A 15,457-nucleotide genomic window follows, 5' to 3' on the forward strand; every position below is an offset into this window, starting at 1 on the left:
TAAATATACCCAATGACCTGGCCTCCACAGTCGTCCATGATAATGAAATCCGCAGATTCACTACCCTCTGGCTAAAGAAATTCTTCCTCACCTCTGTTCCATAGACAAGTCCTTCTATTCTGAGGCTGTCTCCCTCTGGTCCTAGATAGATAGATAGATAGATAGATAGATACTTTATTCATCCCCATGGGGAAATTCAACTTTTTTTTTCCAGTGTCCCATACACTTGCTGTAGCAAAACTAATTACATACAATACTTAACTCAGTAAAAAAATATGATATGCATCTAAATCACCGTCTCAAAAGCATTAATAGCTTTTAAAAAGTTCTTAAGTCCTGGAGGTAGAATTGTAAAGCCTAATGGCATTGGGGAGTATTGACCTCTTCATCCTGTCTGAGGAGCATTGCATCGATAGTAACCTGTCACTGAAACTGCTTCTCTGTCTCTGGATGGTGCTATGTAGAGGATGTTCAGAGTTATCCATAATTGACCGTAGCCTACTCAGCGCCCTTCGCTCAGCTACCGATGTTAAACTCTCCAGTACTTTGCCCACGACAGAGCCCGCCTTCCTTACCAGCTTATTAAGACGTGAGGCGTCTCTCTTCTTAATGCTTCCTCCTCAACACGCCACCACAAAGAAGAGGGCGCTCTCCACAACTGACCTATAGAACATCTTCAGCATCTCACTGCAGACATTGAATGACGCCAACCTTCTTAGGAAGTACATTCGACTCTGTGCCTTCCTGCACAAGGCATCTGTGTTGGCAGTCCAGTCAAGCTTCTCGTCTAACTGTACTCCCAGATACTTGTAGGTCTTAACCTGCTCCACACGTTCTCCATTAATGATCACTGGCTCCATATGGGGCCTAGATCTCCTAAAGTCCACCACCATCTCCTTGGTCTTGGTGATATTGAGACGCAGGTAGTTTGAGTTGCACCATATCACAAAGTCTTGTATCAGTTTCCTATACTCCTCCTCCTGTCCATTCCTGACACACCCCACTATGGCCGTGTCATCAGCGTGTCATTAGACTCCTCCATTATAGGAAACAGCCTCTTCATGTCCACTTTCTCTAGGCCTTTCAATGTTCAATAGTTTTCATTGAGATACCTCCTAATTTTTCTTAATTCTAGGGAGTATAGGCCCAGAACCTTCAAAAGGTCCTCATAGATTAACCCTTTCATTCCCAAGATCATTTGCATGATCCTCGTCTGGTCCCTCATTGAAAGGTCAATGAAAATTCAACCATGCTAGTGGGTTTGGAATGTCAGGTTATGGAAGGATGCAGTTCAAATTTTCCATTGTTTTCCAAAACTTTGCCAGATTCACCACTCTTAAGTTAATTGCCTCCAAATTAGTCTGTGGAGAGAACTGATAAAATAACTAAAGACAACTGCAGAGATATTTGCTTTACCATTAGCCATTGGTGAAGTTTTCAAAGACTGGAAAGTGGGAAAAGTTGTCCAGTTACTTGAGGAGGGTAACAAGGTCAAGCCAGGGAACCAAAGGCCACTCTGCCTGACATCAGCAGTGGGAAAGTTACTGAAGAGAATTGTCAGGCATTTAACAGAGTTTGATTAGAGGGAGTCACCTTGGCTTTGTGCATTGGAAGATGTGCCTGACAAATCCATTGGAGTTTTTGAAGAGGTAACCAAAAAGTTGGATAAGAGTAGGACAGTGGATGTTGATTATATGAACTTTAGCAAGACCTTCAACCAGATTCCACATCGAATCAGGGACATCTAGTTAATGGATGAGAGGGGTTTGGAGCCCAGGTGCAGGTCAGTGGGACTAGGCAGAAAAATGGTTCGGCACAGCTAAGAAGGGCCAAAAGGCCTGTTTCTGTGCTGTAATGTTCTGTGGTTCTATTGTTCTAAGTAGACAATTCATAAGGGGGACCAAAGTTATATGGGAAGATTGAATAGGCTAGGACTTAATTCCTTGCAATGTGGAAGACTGAGAGGAGATTTGATAGAGGTATACAAAGTTATGAGGGGTATAGATAGGTTAAATGTAAACAGGCTTTTTTCCACTAAGATTGGGTGAGACTACATCTGGAGATCATGGGTTAAGGATGAAAAGTGATAAATTTAAGGGGAACATGAGGGAAAACTTTTTCACTCAGAGGGTTATAAGAATGTGGAACAAGCTGCCAGCACTAGTACTGCATGTGAGCTCAATTTCCACATTTAAGCAAAGTTTGGATAGGTACATGGATGATTGCGGTAAGGAGGACTATGGTTCCAGTGCAGGTTGATGGGAATAGATAGATAGATAGATAGATACTTTATTCATCCCCATGGGGAAATTCAACATTTTTTCCAATGTCCCATACACTTGTTGTAGCAAAAACTCATTACATACAATACTTAACTCAGTAATAATATGATATGCATCTAAATCACTAACTCAAAAAGCATTAATAATAGCTTTAAAAAAGTTCTTAAGTCCTGGCAGTTGAATTGTAAAGCCTAATGGCATTGGGGAGTATTGACCTCTTCATCCTGTCTGAGGAGCATTGCATCGACAGTAACCTGTCGCTGAAACTGCTTCTCTGTCTCTGGATGGTGCTATGTAGAGGATGTTCAGGGTTTTCCATAATTGACCGTAGCCTACTCAGCGCCCTTCGCTCAGCTACCGATGTTAAACTCTCCAGTACTTTACCCACGACAGAGCCCGCCTTCCTTATCAGCTTATTAAGACGTGAGGCGTCCTTCTTCTTAATGCTTCCTCCCCAACACGCCACCACAAAGAAGAGGGCGCTCTCAACAACTGACCTATAGAACATCTTCAGCATCTCACTGCAGACATTGAATGACGCCAACCTTCTAAGGACAATTTAACTGGTTTCAGCATGGACTAGATGGCCTCAGTGGCTTATTTTTGTGTTGTATTCAGCCAATTCCAGCACAGCCACACACCTCCACAGCGTTGAGGACATCTTCAAAAGGCAATATCTCAAAAAGGCAGTATCTGTCATTGAGTGACTGTCGTCTTGTTGCCACCATCAGGGAGGAAGTCCACAAATGTGAAAAAAATTTGCAAATGCTGGAAATCCAAAGCAATGCACGCAAAATGCTGGAGGAACTCAGCAGCCCAGGCAGCATCGATGCAAAAGAGTGAACAGTCCACATTTCAGGCTATGACCCTTCATCAGGACTAGGAAGGAAAGGGGGAGGTACAGGAGCCTGAAGACAAACACTCAATGGTTTAGAAACAGCTTCTTCCCCAATACCACCAGATATCATGTGCACTACCCCACTACTTTTTTTCTTTCTTTTCCTCTCTTCTTGCACTAAATAGATTATTGGAATTCAGTTATTATGTAATGCAATGCACTACTACTGCAAAACAACAAATTTCATGACATATGCTAATGATATTAAACCTGATTCTGATTCCCTTAGCCCAATTTTTCCACACTAACCATGTTGCTCACCAGACGAGTTTGGCCCATATCCCTCTAAAACCCTGTAATTGTCTTTTAAATGTAATTATTGTTGCTGCCTCAACCATATCCTTTGGCAGCTTATTCCATATACCCACCAGCCTCATCATGAAGAAATTGCCCCTTAGTGCAATTTTTCACCTTAAATCAATGCCCTCCAGTTTTTAGTTACTCTTCACTGGTAACTAGACTGTATGCTTTTACTCTTTCTATGCCTCTCTTGATTTTACACACTTATGCCAGGGAATATATCTAGGCTGTGGAGAGGTTGCCTAAAGTTTAAAAGACACGGGAGAATGACAGAGTTTGCAGTTTAGGAAGAGGAGGATGCAATCTTTGAAGCACTTAAACACATTTTGCAGATGCTGTTGTTCCAGAGCCCCACACACACAAAATGCTGAAGGAACTCGGTAGGTCAGGCAGCATCTACGGAGGAGAATGTACCACCAAGACACTTCGTCAGGACTGGAAAGGAAGGAGGAAGAAGCCAGAATAAAAAGGCAGGGGGAGGGGCAGGAGTACAAGCTGAGAGGTGAGACAAGATGAGGGGGAAGTTGATGAAGTGAGAAGCTGAGAGGTGATAGGTGGAAGAAGTAAAGGGGCTGAAGAAGGAACCTGATAGGAGAGAGGAAAGTGGACCATGCGAGAAAGGGAGGGAATCACCAGAGAGAGGTGATGGACAGGTTAGGAAATAAGCGGGAGCCAAAAAAGTTAGTGGAAAAAGAGAGGGATAAGGGGTAAAAGGAGGGGAGGAAGGCTTTTGTTTTCCTTGTGGGTTCGAGTGAAGTACAGAATTTAAAGCAAAGTGCATGTGGAAGAACCCCTGATCTTATCCTATCTGCATGGCAATGAGCTTGGGTCCTATTTTCACTGCAGAGAAATGTGAGGTTGCAGAGTAGCGGGTGAAACCTGCTCCATTTCTCCAAGCTCCTCATAAACCCTCAGGGAGTTTTCTTCACGTGGAGCTTGCTGTAAAGAGCATTGTCCCTGTTAATGGAAAGTTCAGGAGTCGGGGATTATGACCTGATGGTACTTGGCCTTTCACAATGAAAGCTGTGATGAATTAGAGGGGAACGGACATAGGGCTAGGAAGTTTATTCCAACAGTACACTTAATTATAGTGTCGGGCAGTTCAAAGACAATGGATTCCCCCTGCTTCCAGGATGTGGAGTCAAACCATATGGAGGAGTCAGATAAAAGGTCAATCCACTATTTATGCTGAAGAAACTTAATTCAGCCAGTATGTCATCCGTAACAGTGCATTAGCATCAGTGTCCAAAGGGCAGAAATAATCTTCCTCTTGCAATCAATTTCTACTGAATCCTAAAAGTAAGTAAGTGCATGTGTTTGTGTGTGCCTGTGAGTGAGTGGGTGCATTGTTACAATCTTGGCTCTTGGGAAGTAGCACCAAGGAGTCAGGTACAACAGGAATGATATTTACTAAATTAAAGTTAAGGTAAAGGGAAAAGGGGTGATGTGGGGTATGGTAGTGCTGGCTGCAGAATGGAAGAAAGTGGGAGTGGCCTTGTTTTTAAGCAGTCCCCAGCAGGTGTCAGCAACGTGTCTCAGAAAACTGCAACACAGGTTAAAGAGGAAATACAGGCCAGGAAATGTACAGGACGTGTGTGTGTGTGTGTGTGTGTGTGTGTGTGTGTGTGTGTGTGTGTGTGTGTGTGTGTGTGTGTGTGTGTGTGTGTGTGTGTGTGTGTGTGTGTGTGTGTGTGTGTGTAAACATTTTTCAAACGTTCCCCTTCCGTGGGGGGAAAAATATATTGTGCATTCAGCCTTTCTATGCCCCTTTTGATTTTACACACTGTGTGATGTCAGTAGGTCAAGGGGTCTGTTTCTATGCTATAACAATGTTTAAGAGGTACTGAGACAGGCAAGGCATAGAAGAATGCAGTCATTGTGAGGGCAAATAGGATTGGTACATAGGCCTCCATTGGTCAGGGTCAACCGTGGATATTGCATCCTATAATGTCTAGATACACAAGCCAGGGCAGTACAAAATGGAAAGCAAGTCATTGACCATGTAGCAAAGTTCCCGTCTCCACACATCTGATGAACCCAAAAGAACAGCAGAGACCGATACAGTTTGGCACCAGCCGTGTTGCAGGAAGTCAGTCAACATTGAACTCAATGTAGGACTGCCTTAAGGATGCCAGCCGTAGATTTTTCCCTCAGTGTACTCCTGAAGCCCTCCAGATGTCTTTTAAATGGGCTAAAGCCACAAGGCCCTGGAGATTTGAGATCAGAGTTTTCCTTCTCTTAGATGAGCTGCCAACCATGGCTGACAAGCCCCATCTGCCCAAAATGACTGGTTTTAAGATACCAGTAACCCATCTTTGCTCCTTCTCCTATTAGTAGAAACAGTTCCACCAGGCTTAATAGCTAAGCCACGAGTGATGGCCAAGAGCTGGAATTAGTTATCAGAGGCTATTTGAGACGCACACCACTGGAGCATTTAATAGGTAGTGAGCGTTTATTTCCATTATCACACCCAGCTATAACAACTTTAAAGAACCAAGGGAATTAGTATAGATGAGCAATAAAGTCAGTATAGAGTTGATGGGCCGAACAGCTTATTTCTGTGCTATGTGACTTTATTAGTGAAGGGCTATGTTCCCGTCATTTCTGGATGTTTTCTCAAGAGGCTGGTTGCAATGTGCTTGTAAAGATTATAACTGCAGCCAAGGAAAGTTTAAACTCTACTGTGAGGTTGTATCATGCAGGCCCCTATTTTCCTCAGTGTGTAAAGTAGAAGGTATAATACAGGTGTTTTAGGTGAATGGAGGAAATGATAGAGGGAAATTTCATGGCATGTATCAATGGTATTAAACCTGATTCTGAGCGGAATGCTTTACAGCCCCAGCGATCACCGATGATGGTTCATGTCCCGCCACTGTCTGTAAGGAGATTGTACCAGGACTACATAGGTTTCCTCCGGTGTTCCAGGCGGTTTCCTCCCACATTCCAAACGTTTGTGGTCAGTGTTAGGGTTAGTGAGTTGTGGGCAAGTTATGTTGGCACCAGAAGCACGGCAACACTAGGGGTTGCCCCCAGCTCAATCCTTCGGCTGTGTTAGTCTTTGATGGAAACCAAGTATTTCACTGTATGTTTTGATGTACATGTAACAAATAAAGTTTTTACTTATTTTTGTAATGTATAGAAATTTTATGCATTTGCACTGTACTGCTACTGTAAAACAAATAATTAATATAACAAACAAAAGAAAATCTGCAGATGCTGGAAATTAAAGTAACACACACAAAATGCCAGAGGAACTCAGCAGGCCAGGCAACATCCTAATGAAGGGTCTCAGCCCGAAACGTCAACTGTACTCTTTTCCATAGATGCTGCCTGGCCTGCTGAGTTCCTCCAGCATTTTGTGTTAAGTAAGTCATATACATCACTGGTAATAATTCCTATTCTGATTCAAATTCAAAGGGGAATTCTCAATGTTCCGGACATTCACGGCTAAAGATAGTGATAAGATTGAAATAGTGCAGAGAAAATTTACAGGATATTATTGGGATTTGAGTACCTGAATTACAGGGAAAGGTTGAATGGATTAGGATTTTATTCCCTAGACTGAAGGAGAATGAGAGGAGATTTAAGAGGGATACAAAATTATGAGATAGAGTAAATACAAGCAGGCTTTTTCCACTGAAGTTGGGTGAGTCTAGAACTAGAGGTCATAGGTTAAAGGGGAAAGGTGACGATTAAAGGGGACCCTAAGGAGGAACTTCTTCACTCAGAGGGTGATGGGAGTGTGAAATGACCTGCCAGAAGAATTGGTGGATGTGGGTTTGATTTAAGAGAAGTGTCCATAAGTACCTGGAGGGGAGGATTGTGACGTGCTATGGTCCTGGTGCAGGTAGATGGGACTAGGCAAAGTAACAGTTTCTCAAGGACTAGATGGGCCAAAAGGCCTGTCTTTATGTTGCAGTGCTCTATGACTCTGTGATTTCATGTTTTCTGATAGAAAGAAAGACAAAAACGTCCTTCCGAGTCGAGCAGTTCAGGGGAAGACTTCCTGATCTGTGACTCCTGCCTGCCTTCTCACCATAGTGGATAGAGCACTTGACCACATCTCATCTATCAGAGACCAAATCAGGTTTAATATCGCCAGCATGTCATGAGATTTGTTGTTTTGCAGCAGCAGTATCTTGCAATGCATAACAATAAAATGATAAATGGCTCATTTTCCATTTATAAATCTGATGGCAGAGGGAATAAGCTGTCCTTGAGTTGTTGGGTGTGTGTCATCAGGCTCCTGTACCACCACCTTGATGGTAGCAATGAGAAGAGGGTACGTCCTGGGTAATGCAGGTCCTTAATGATAGATGCTGCCTTTTCCAATTCTATGCAATGGGCTCTCCAAACCAGACGATGATGCAATCAGTTATCCTGTAACAGTACTAACCTATCAGGAAGATGATTGTTCATTACTACTGGAAGTTTATTAAGAGGCAAATAGCTTGTGCTGGAAGCAATTGGCAAAACCCGTTTAGAGATGGCACGGATCAGTGGAAAAGAGTTGGATTGTTCTGCAGGAAGCACTCTGTCCAAAATCAGAGCTGCTGATCCAAGCAGCAAGTGGACGTTGGCCAGCAAGTGTCTCCTGGTTCTTCATAAATCAGCGAGTGTGTTGGTTCATTAAAGCACGCTGATGAAAGGCTAGAGGGAAGCTGAAGTCTCCCTTCCCAGCAGTGGGGCGATCACTTAAATTGGATGTGTCTGGTATTCTGACAGGCAGGTCGCAGGCTGGGGCTGCAGCCTTGTTCTGCGCATGCTGGGGAACCGGTGGGCCTCGGAGCGTCCCCTCCTATCTCGTGGCCTCCCGATGATGGGATCAAGATGTGGAGGCTGCTCCTTTTATTTACCAGCTTGATGGTTTTTTCTCAAAGTCTCTGAACCTCAAGGGGGCCACCACATGGAGTGGCAGAGGAAGGCTAATAGCATCCAAAGGAAGTTAGGGAAAGCCCAAGGGGAGTGAGCAATAGGAGCCTGGCTAATAACTGCAGCATACAAAAGAGAATGAGGCCTGTGCAGAGAATATAAACATATACACCTCTGAGGCCAAGTTGGCTGAATGTCCTCTGCTGGTGCTATAAACTCAATGAACCAATGTTTGACTTGTTGATGTGTGCCTGAGTTAGAAAATAGAAAGACAAGAAACCGCAGAATAAAACATAAGACATAGGATCAGAATCAGGCTATTTGGCCCGTCAAGTCTCCAGCTTTCCATCATATTGATTTATTATCCATCTCGACCCCATTCTCCTGTCTTCTCCTTGTAGCCTTTGATGTCCTGACTAATTGAGAACCTATCAATCTCCCCCTTAAATATACCCAAATTCTTATCCTCCACAGCTGCCCTTGGCAATGAGTTCCTCAAGTTCACCAGAAGCTGGCATCTGGAGCAACACTCAATTTGCTGGAAGAACTCAAAGGGTCAGGCAGCAGTAATGGTTCGGGGGTGGGGGGGACTGTCCGGGGTGTGAGATGGACAGCCAACCTCTCTGGCTGAGACCCTTCATCCAGACTGAAAGTTGGGAGAGGAAGATAGCCTAGGTATAAAGGTGAGATGAACGGGTAGAGTAAAAGCCAGTAGGCGGTTGATGGATCCAGGTAAGGAGGGTTTGATTGGCAGAGGGAGGTGGGAAGAGTGGAAATAGAGCAGAGTCTGGGAGTGATAAGTCGAGGTGACAAAAAGGCTGCAGATGATGGAATCTGACAGAGGAGGAAGGCAGAGAATGGAATCGCATGAGAGAGATGGGGAGGGCAGATGTGTGGAGAACCGGTAGGAGGCGTGTGAGGGTGATAGGCACTTGATGTGAAGGAAGGACAGGAAAGAAGTAGGGTAAAGGGGGGATGGGGTGAGCCTTAGAAGAACCAGCCCAAGCACATCTCCTTTAAACCTTCCCAATCTCACTTTAAATACATGTCCTTTATTAAAATGAATACGGAATAAAAAGCTGGTGTCTGTATTAATGACCATTCCCATACTTCAGGAAATCAAATGTACTTCCCTGAAGGTCAATGGGACAAGGCAGAGTAATAGTTATACATGGACTAGATGGGCTAAAGGGCTTGCTTCTTTGCTGTAGTCTTCTATGACTCTTATCCAATCTGGGTTGATATATGACTCCACACCCTCTAATGTGGCTGAGAATGAGAGTTAGGAAATGATGTTGCAGTTGTATGAGTTGTTGGTGAGGTCACACTTGTGTAGTGTAAAGTTTGGTTACTCCTTTATAGGAAAGACACAGTTAAACTCGAAAGAGGAAAAATTTCAAAGGATGCTGCCAGGTCTAGAAAGCTTGAGTGAGAGGGAAAGGTTGGCCAGGCGGGGACTTTATAACTTGGAAGGTAAAAGAATAAGGCATGATGGAATATAAGTGTTTAAATTCAGGAGAGGCATAGATAAGGTGGGCAGTAACAGTCTTTTCCCCAGGGTATGGAAGTTCAGAACTGGAGAGCAAAGGTTTAGGGTGAGAGGAGAAGGACTTGAATGTGCGTATATTGATCGAGCTGCCAGGTGAGTGCACTGGGCAGGTCGCAGTGATATCACTTAAGAGGCACTTGGATAGGTACATGGAAAGGTGGGGCTTGGAGAGATGTGCAGTGAATGCAGGAAAGTGGGACTTGATGGATGGGCACAGTGGTCAGCATGAATACATTGGGCCAAATGGCCTTTACCCACATTGCATTGTTCTATGACTGTCTGATTGAAATGACTCTTAACATCCCTTTGAAATGACCCAGCAAGCCATTCAGTTCAGTAGCGTTAATACAGATAGGGACTAAGTGCCTTCTCTGCCAGAGTGTAGTGGTTAATGTAATGCCGTTACAACTCCAGAGACCCGGTTCAATTCCAGCTGCTGTCTAAGGAGTTTGTACGTTCTCCCCTTGACCATGAGTGTTTCCTCTGGGTGTTCTGGTTTCCTCTCGCATTCCAAAGACGTATAGTTTGGGTTAATGAGTTGTGGGCATGCTATTCTGGCTGCTGAAATGTGGCATCACTTGCGGGTTGCCCCCAGCTCACCCTTAGACTGTGGTGGTTGTTGACGCAAATGACACATCTCATTGTAGGCTTCGATGTACGTATAGCAAATAAAGTCAATCTTTCTAATTAGGGTTAGGGCAAAAAAAGAAACTTTATACCATCTTTAAGTTGGGAAAGTTTCTTCCCCAGGCAGAAACCATTTTAGTTAGCCTCTTCTCCATCCTCTTTATTTATTACTTCAGTCCTTGTACTGAATTATAAACACTTTAAGGTAATTTTTACAACGGGTCATAGAGTTGCCGTCATAGAGTCATAAAGAGTACAGCACAGAAACTGTACCCAATGCTCTAAATTAGGCTTCACTGACATCTTATACAACTGACGAGAAGATCTGCAGAGGCTGGAAATCCAAGCAACACACACACAATGCTGGAGGAACTCAGCAGGCCAGGCAGTCGATGTTTTGGGTTGAGACATTCATCAGCTCAGGAAAAAAAGATGAGACTTTAGAGCAAGAATGTGGAGGGAGGGGAGGAAGAAATACAAGGTGGTAGGTGATGGGTGAAACTGGGAGAGGGGGAAAGATGGTATAAAGAGCTGAGAAGTTGATAGGTGAAAAATTTAAAGGGTTGGAGAAGGGAGAATCTGATAGGAGAGGGTAGAGGACTATGGAAGAAAGGGAAGGGGGAGGAGCACCAGAGGCAGGTGATGGGCAGGTAAGGAGATGAGGTGAGAGAGGGAAATAGGAATGGGAATGGTGAAATGAGGGGAGCACTTACCAGAAGTTCAAGAAATTGATCTTCATACCATCAGGTCTGAGGCTAACCAGACAGAATATAAGGTGTTGCTCTTCCAACCGAGTGTGGCCTCTTCGTGACAGTAGAGGAGGCCATGGGCTAACATGTCGAAATGGGAATGGGATGTAGAATTGAAATGGGTGGCCACTGGCGATCCTGCTTTTTCTGGGGGACAGAGTGCAAGTGCTTGGTGAAGTGATCTCTCAATCTATGTTGTGCCTCACCAATACACAGGAGGCCACACCAAGAGCACTGGATACAGCAGTTGACCCCAATAAGCTTGCAGGTGAAGTGTCACCTCACCTGGAAGGACTGTTTGTGGACCTGAATGGTAGCGAGGGAGGAGGTATTAAGACCCTAAGACAAAGGAGCCGAAGTCGGCCATTCGGCCCATCAAGTCCGCTCCGCCATTTCATCACGAGCTGATCCGATCTCCCCTTTAGTCCCATTCCCCTGCCTTCTCACCATAACCTTTGATGCCCTGACTACTCAGATACCTATCAATCTCTGCCTTAAATACACCCAATGACTTGGCCTCCACTGCCGCCCATGGCAACAAATTCCATAGATTCACCACTCTCTGGCTAAAAATTTTTTTTGCATCTCTGTTCTGAATGGGCGCCCTGCAATCCTCAAGTCATGTCCTTTCGTACTAGACTCCTCCACCATGGGAACATTCGAAATGTTTCTGAGGGCCCCCTCATTCTTCTAAACTCCAAAGAGTACAGTCCAAGAGCGGTCAAACATTCCTCATATGTTAACCCTCTCATTCCCGGAATCATTCTAGTGAATCTTCTCTGAACCCTCTCCAATGTCAGCATATCCTTTCTTAAATAAGGAGCCCAAAACTACACACAGTATTCCAAGTGAGGTCTTCCTAGTGCCTTATAGAACCTCAACATCACATCCCTGCTCCTATACTCTATTCCTCTAGAAATGAATGCCAACATTGCATTTGCCTTCCTCACCACCGACTCAACCTGGAGGTTAACCTTAAGGGTATACTGCACTAGGACTCCCAAGTCCAGTTGCATTTCAGAACCTTGAATTCTCTCTCCATTTAAATAACAGTCTGCCCATTTATTTCTTCTACCAAAGTGCATGACCGTACACTTTCCAACATTATAATTCATTTGTCCATTCCCCCAATCTATCCGAGTCTCTCTGCAGACTGTGTTTCCTCAGCACTACCGGCCCCTCCACCTATCTTTGTATCATCAGCAAACTTCGCCACAAAGCCATCTATTCCATAATCCAAATCGTTGATATACAACGTAAAAAGAAGCGGCCTCAACAAGGACCTCTGTGGAACACCACTGGTAACCGGCAGCCAACCAGAATGGGATCCCTTTATTCCCACTCTCTGTTTCCTGCCAATCAACCAACGCTCTATCCATGTATGTAACGTTCCCGTAATTCCATGGGCTCTTATCTTGTTTAGCAGCCTCATGTACGGCACCTTGTCGAAGGCCTTCTGAAAATCCAAATACACAACATCCACTACATCTCCTTTGTCTAGCCTACTTGTAATTTCCTCAAAAAATTGCACTAGGTTTGTCAGGCAGGATTTTCCTTTAAGGAAACCATGCTGAGTTCTGCCTATCTTGTCATATGCCTCCAGGTCCTCTGTAACATCATCCTTGACAATCGACTCCAACAACTTCCCAACCACCGATGTCAAGCTAACAGGTCTATAATTTCCTTTTTGCTTCCTTGCCCCCTTCTTAAATAGCAGAGTGACATTTGCAATCTTCCAGTCCTCTGGAACCAGGCCAGAATCTATTGACTTTTGAAAGATCATTGCTAATGCCTCCACAATCTCCACTGCTACCTCCTTCAGAACATGAGGGTGCATTCTATCTGGTCCAGGAGATTTATCTACCCTTAGACTATTCAGCTTCCCAAGTACTTTCTCTGTCTTAATTGTGACTGCGCATATTTCTCTTCCCTGACACCCTTGAGTGTCTGGTATACTGCTGATATCTTCCTCAGTGCAGACTGATGCAAAATACTCGTTCAGTTCCTCCACCATCTCCTTATCTCCCATTACGATTTCTCCAGCATCATTTTCTATCGGTCCTATATCTACTCTCATCTGTCTTTTACTCTTTATATACTTTAAAAAGGTTTTAGTATCCTCTTTGATATTATTTGCTAGCTTTCTTTCATAGTTCATCTTTTCCCTCTTAATGACCTTCTTAGTTTAGTTTGTAAGCTTTTAAAAACTTCCCAATCCTCTGTCTTCCCACTAATTTTGCTTCCTTCTATGCCCCCTCCTTTGCTTTTACTTTGGCTTTGACTTCTCTTGTCAACCACGGTTGCATCCTTTTTCCATTCAAAAATTTCTTCTTTTTTGGAATATATCTGTCTTGCACCTTCCTCACTTCTCGCATAAACTCCAGCCACTGCTGCTCTGCCGTCCTTCCCGCTAGTGTCCCTTTCCAGTCAGCCTTGGCCAGTTCCTCTCTCATGCCATTGTAATTTCCTTTACTCCACTGAAACACCGACAACATCGGATTTCAGCTTCTCTTCCTCAAATTTCACAGTGAACTCAATCATGTTATGATCACTGCCTCCTAAGGGTTCCTTCACTTCCATCTCTCTAATCACCTCTGGTTCATTACACAACACCCAATCCAGTACAGCCGATCCCCTAGTGGGCTCAACAACAAGCTGTTCTAAAAAGCCATCTTGTAGACATTCTACAAATTCTCTCTCTTGAGATCCAGTGCCGAGCTGATTTTCCCAATCCACTCGCATGTTAAAATCCCCCACAATTATCATAACACTGCCTTTCTGGCAAGCCTTTTCTATTTCCTGTTGTAATTTGTAGTCCACATCACTGCAGCTGTTTGGAGGCCTGTAGATAACTGCTATCAGGGTCCTTTTACCCCTGTGATTTCTTAGCTCAACCCATAAAGATTCTGCACCTTCCGATCCTATGTCAACTCTTTCTAATGATTTAATATCATTTCTTACCATTAAAGCCATGCCACCCCCTCCACCTACCTGCCTATCCTTCCGATACACCGTGTATCCTTGGACATTCAGCTCCCAGAGACATACATCCTTTAGCCACGTCTCAGTGATGGCCACAATATCATACCTGCCAATCTGTAACTGTACAACAAGATCATCCACCTTATTCCTTATGCTGCGTGATTTAAGTATAACACCTTGTCCAGTATTTGGTACTTTTTGCATTGATTGCACTGTACCAATGCAAAAATTGGTACATTTTTGTACCAATGTACAAAAATTGTACATTTTGTACACACCAGCCCCAAAAGAGGTCCCAATGATCCAGAAACTTAAATCCCTGACCCCTGCTCCAATCACTCAGCCATGCATTTATCCTCCACCTCATTCCATTCCTACTCTCACTGTCGTATGGCACAGGCAGTAATCCCAAGATTACTACCTTTGGAGTCCTTCTTCTCAACTGCCTTCCTAACTCCCTATATTCTCCTTTCAGGACTTCTTCACTTTTCCTACCTATGTCATTGGTACCTATATGTACCACGACCTCCGGCTCCTCACCCTCCATTTCAGGATATCTTGGATGTGATCAGAAACATCCTGGCACCTGGCACCTGGGCTACAGGGCTACAGGGCTTCTGAGCTACAGGGCTGGTCTCTGTGCCAGAGGCACAGCCACTGTTGCTTCCCCCAGGTAGGCTGTCCCCACCAACAGGAGTTCTTATTGTCAAGGGGTACAGCCACTGGGGTACTCTCTAGTACCTGACTCTTCTCCTTCCCCCTCCTAACCGTGACCCACCTGTCTGCCTCCCGTGGCCCCGGTGTGACCACCTGCCTGTAACTCCTCTCTATCAACTCCTCACTCTCCCTGACCAGACGAAGGTCATCGAGCTGCAGCTCCAATTCCCTAACACGGTCCCTTAGGAGCTGCAGCTCGGCGCACCTGGCACAGATGTAGACGTCCAGGAGGCTAGGAGACTCCAGGACCTCCCACATCCGACACCGAGAACAACAAGCTGCCCTCACACTCATTCTTTCCCTTTCCTCAAATAACAGGAAAAAACTGAAACCTAAACCTACCTTGCCTCGCCCGATTCCACCTAAGTCCGTTGAGCCAAAGCCCTTAAGCCTGCACTCTGCTCCTGGCTCACTCCATTGCCCGCAAACGACGCTGCCCGCTGTTTAAGGCTGTGTCATTTTTAAATCTTCCCCGCTTCAC

This window comes from Hemitrygon akajei, chromosome 5 (assembly GCF_048418815.1).
Source record: "Hemitrygon akajei chromosome 5, sHemAka1.3, whole genome shotgun sequence".
Taxonomy (NCBI): domain Eukaryota; kingdom Metazoa; phylum Chordata; class Chondrichthyes; order Myliobatiformes; family Dasyatidae; genus Hemitrygon; species Hemitrygon akajei.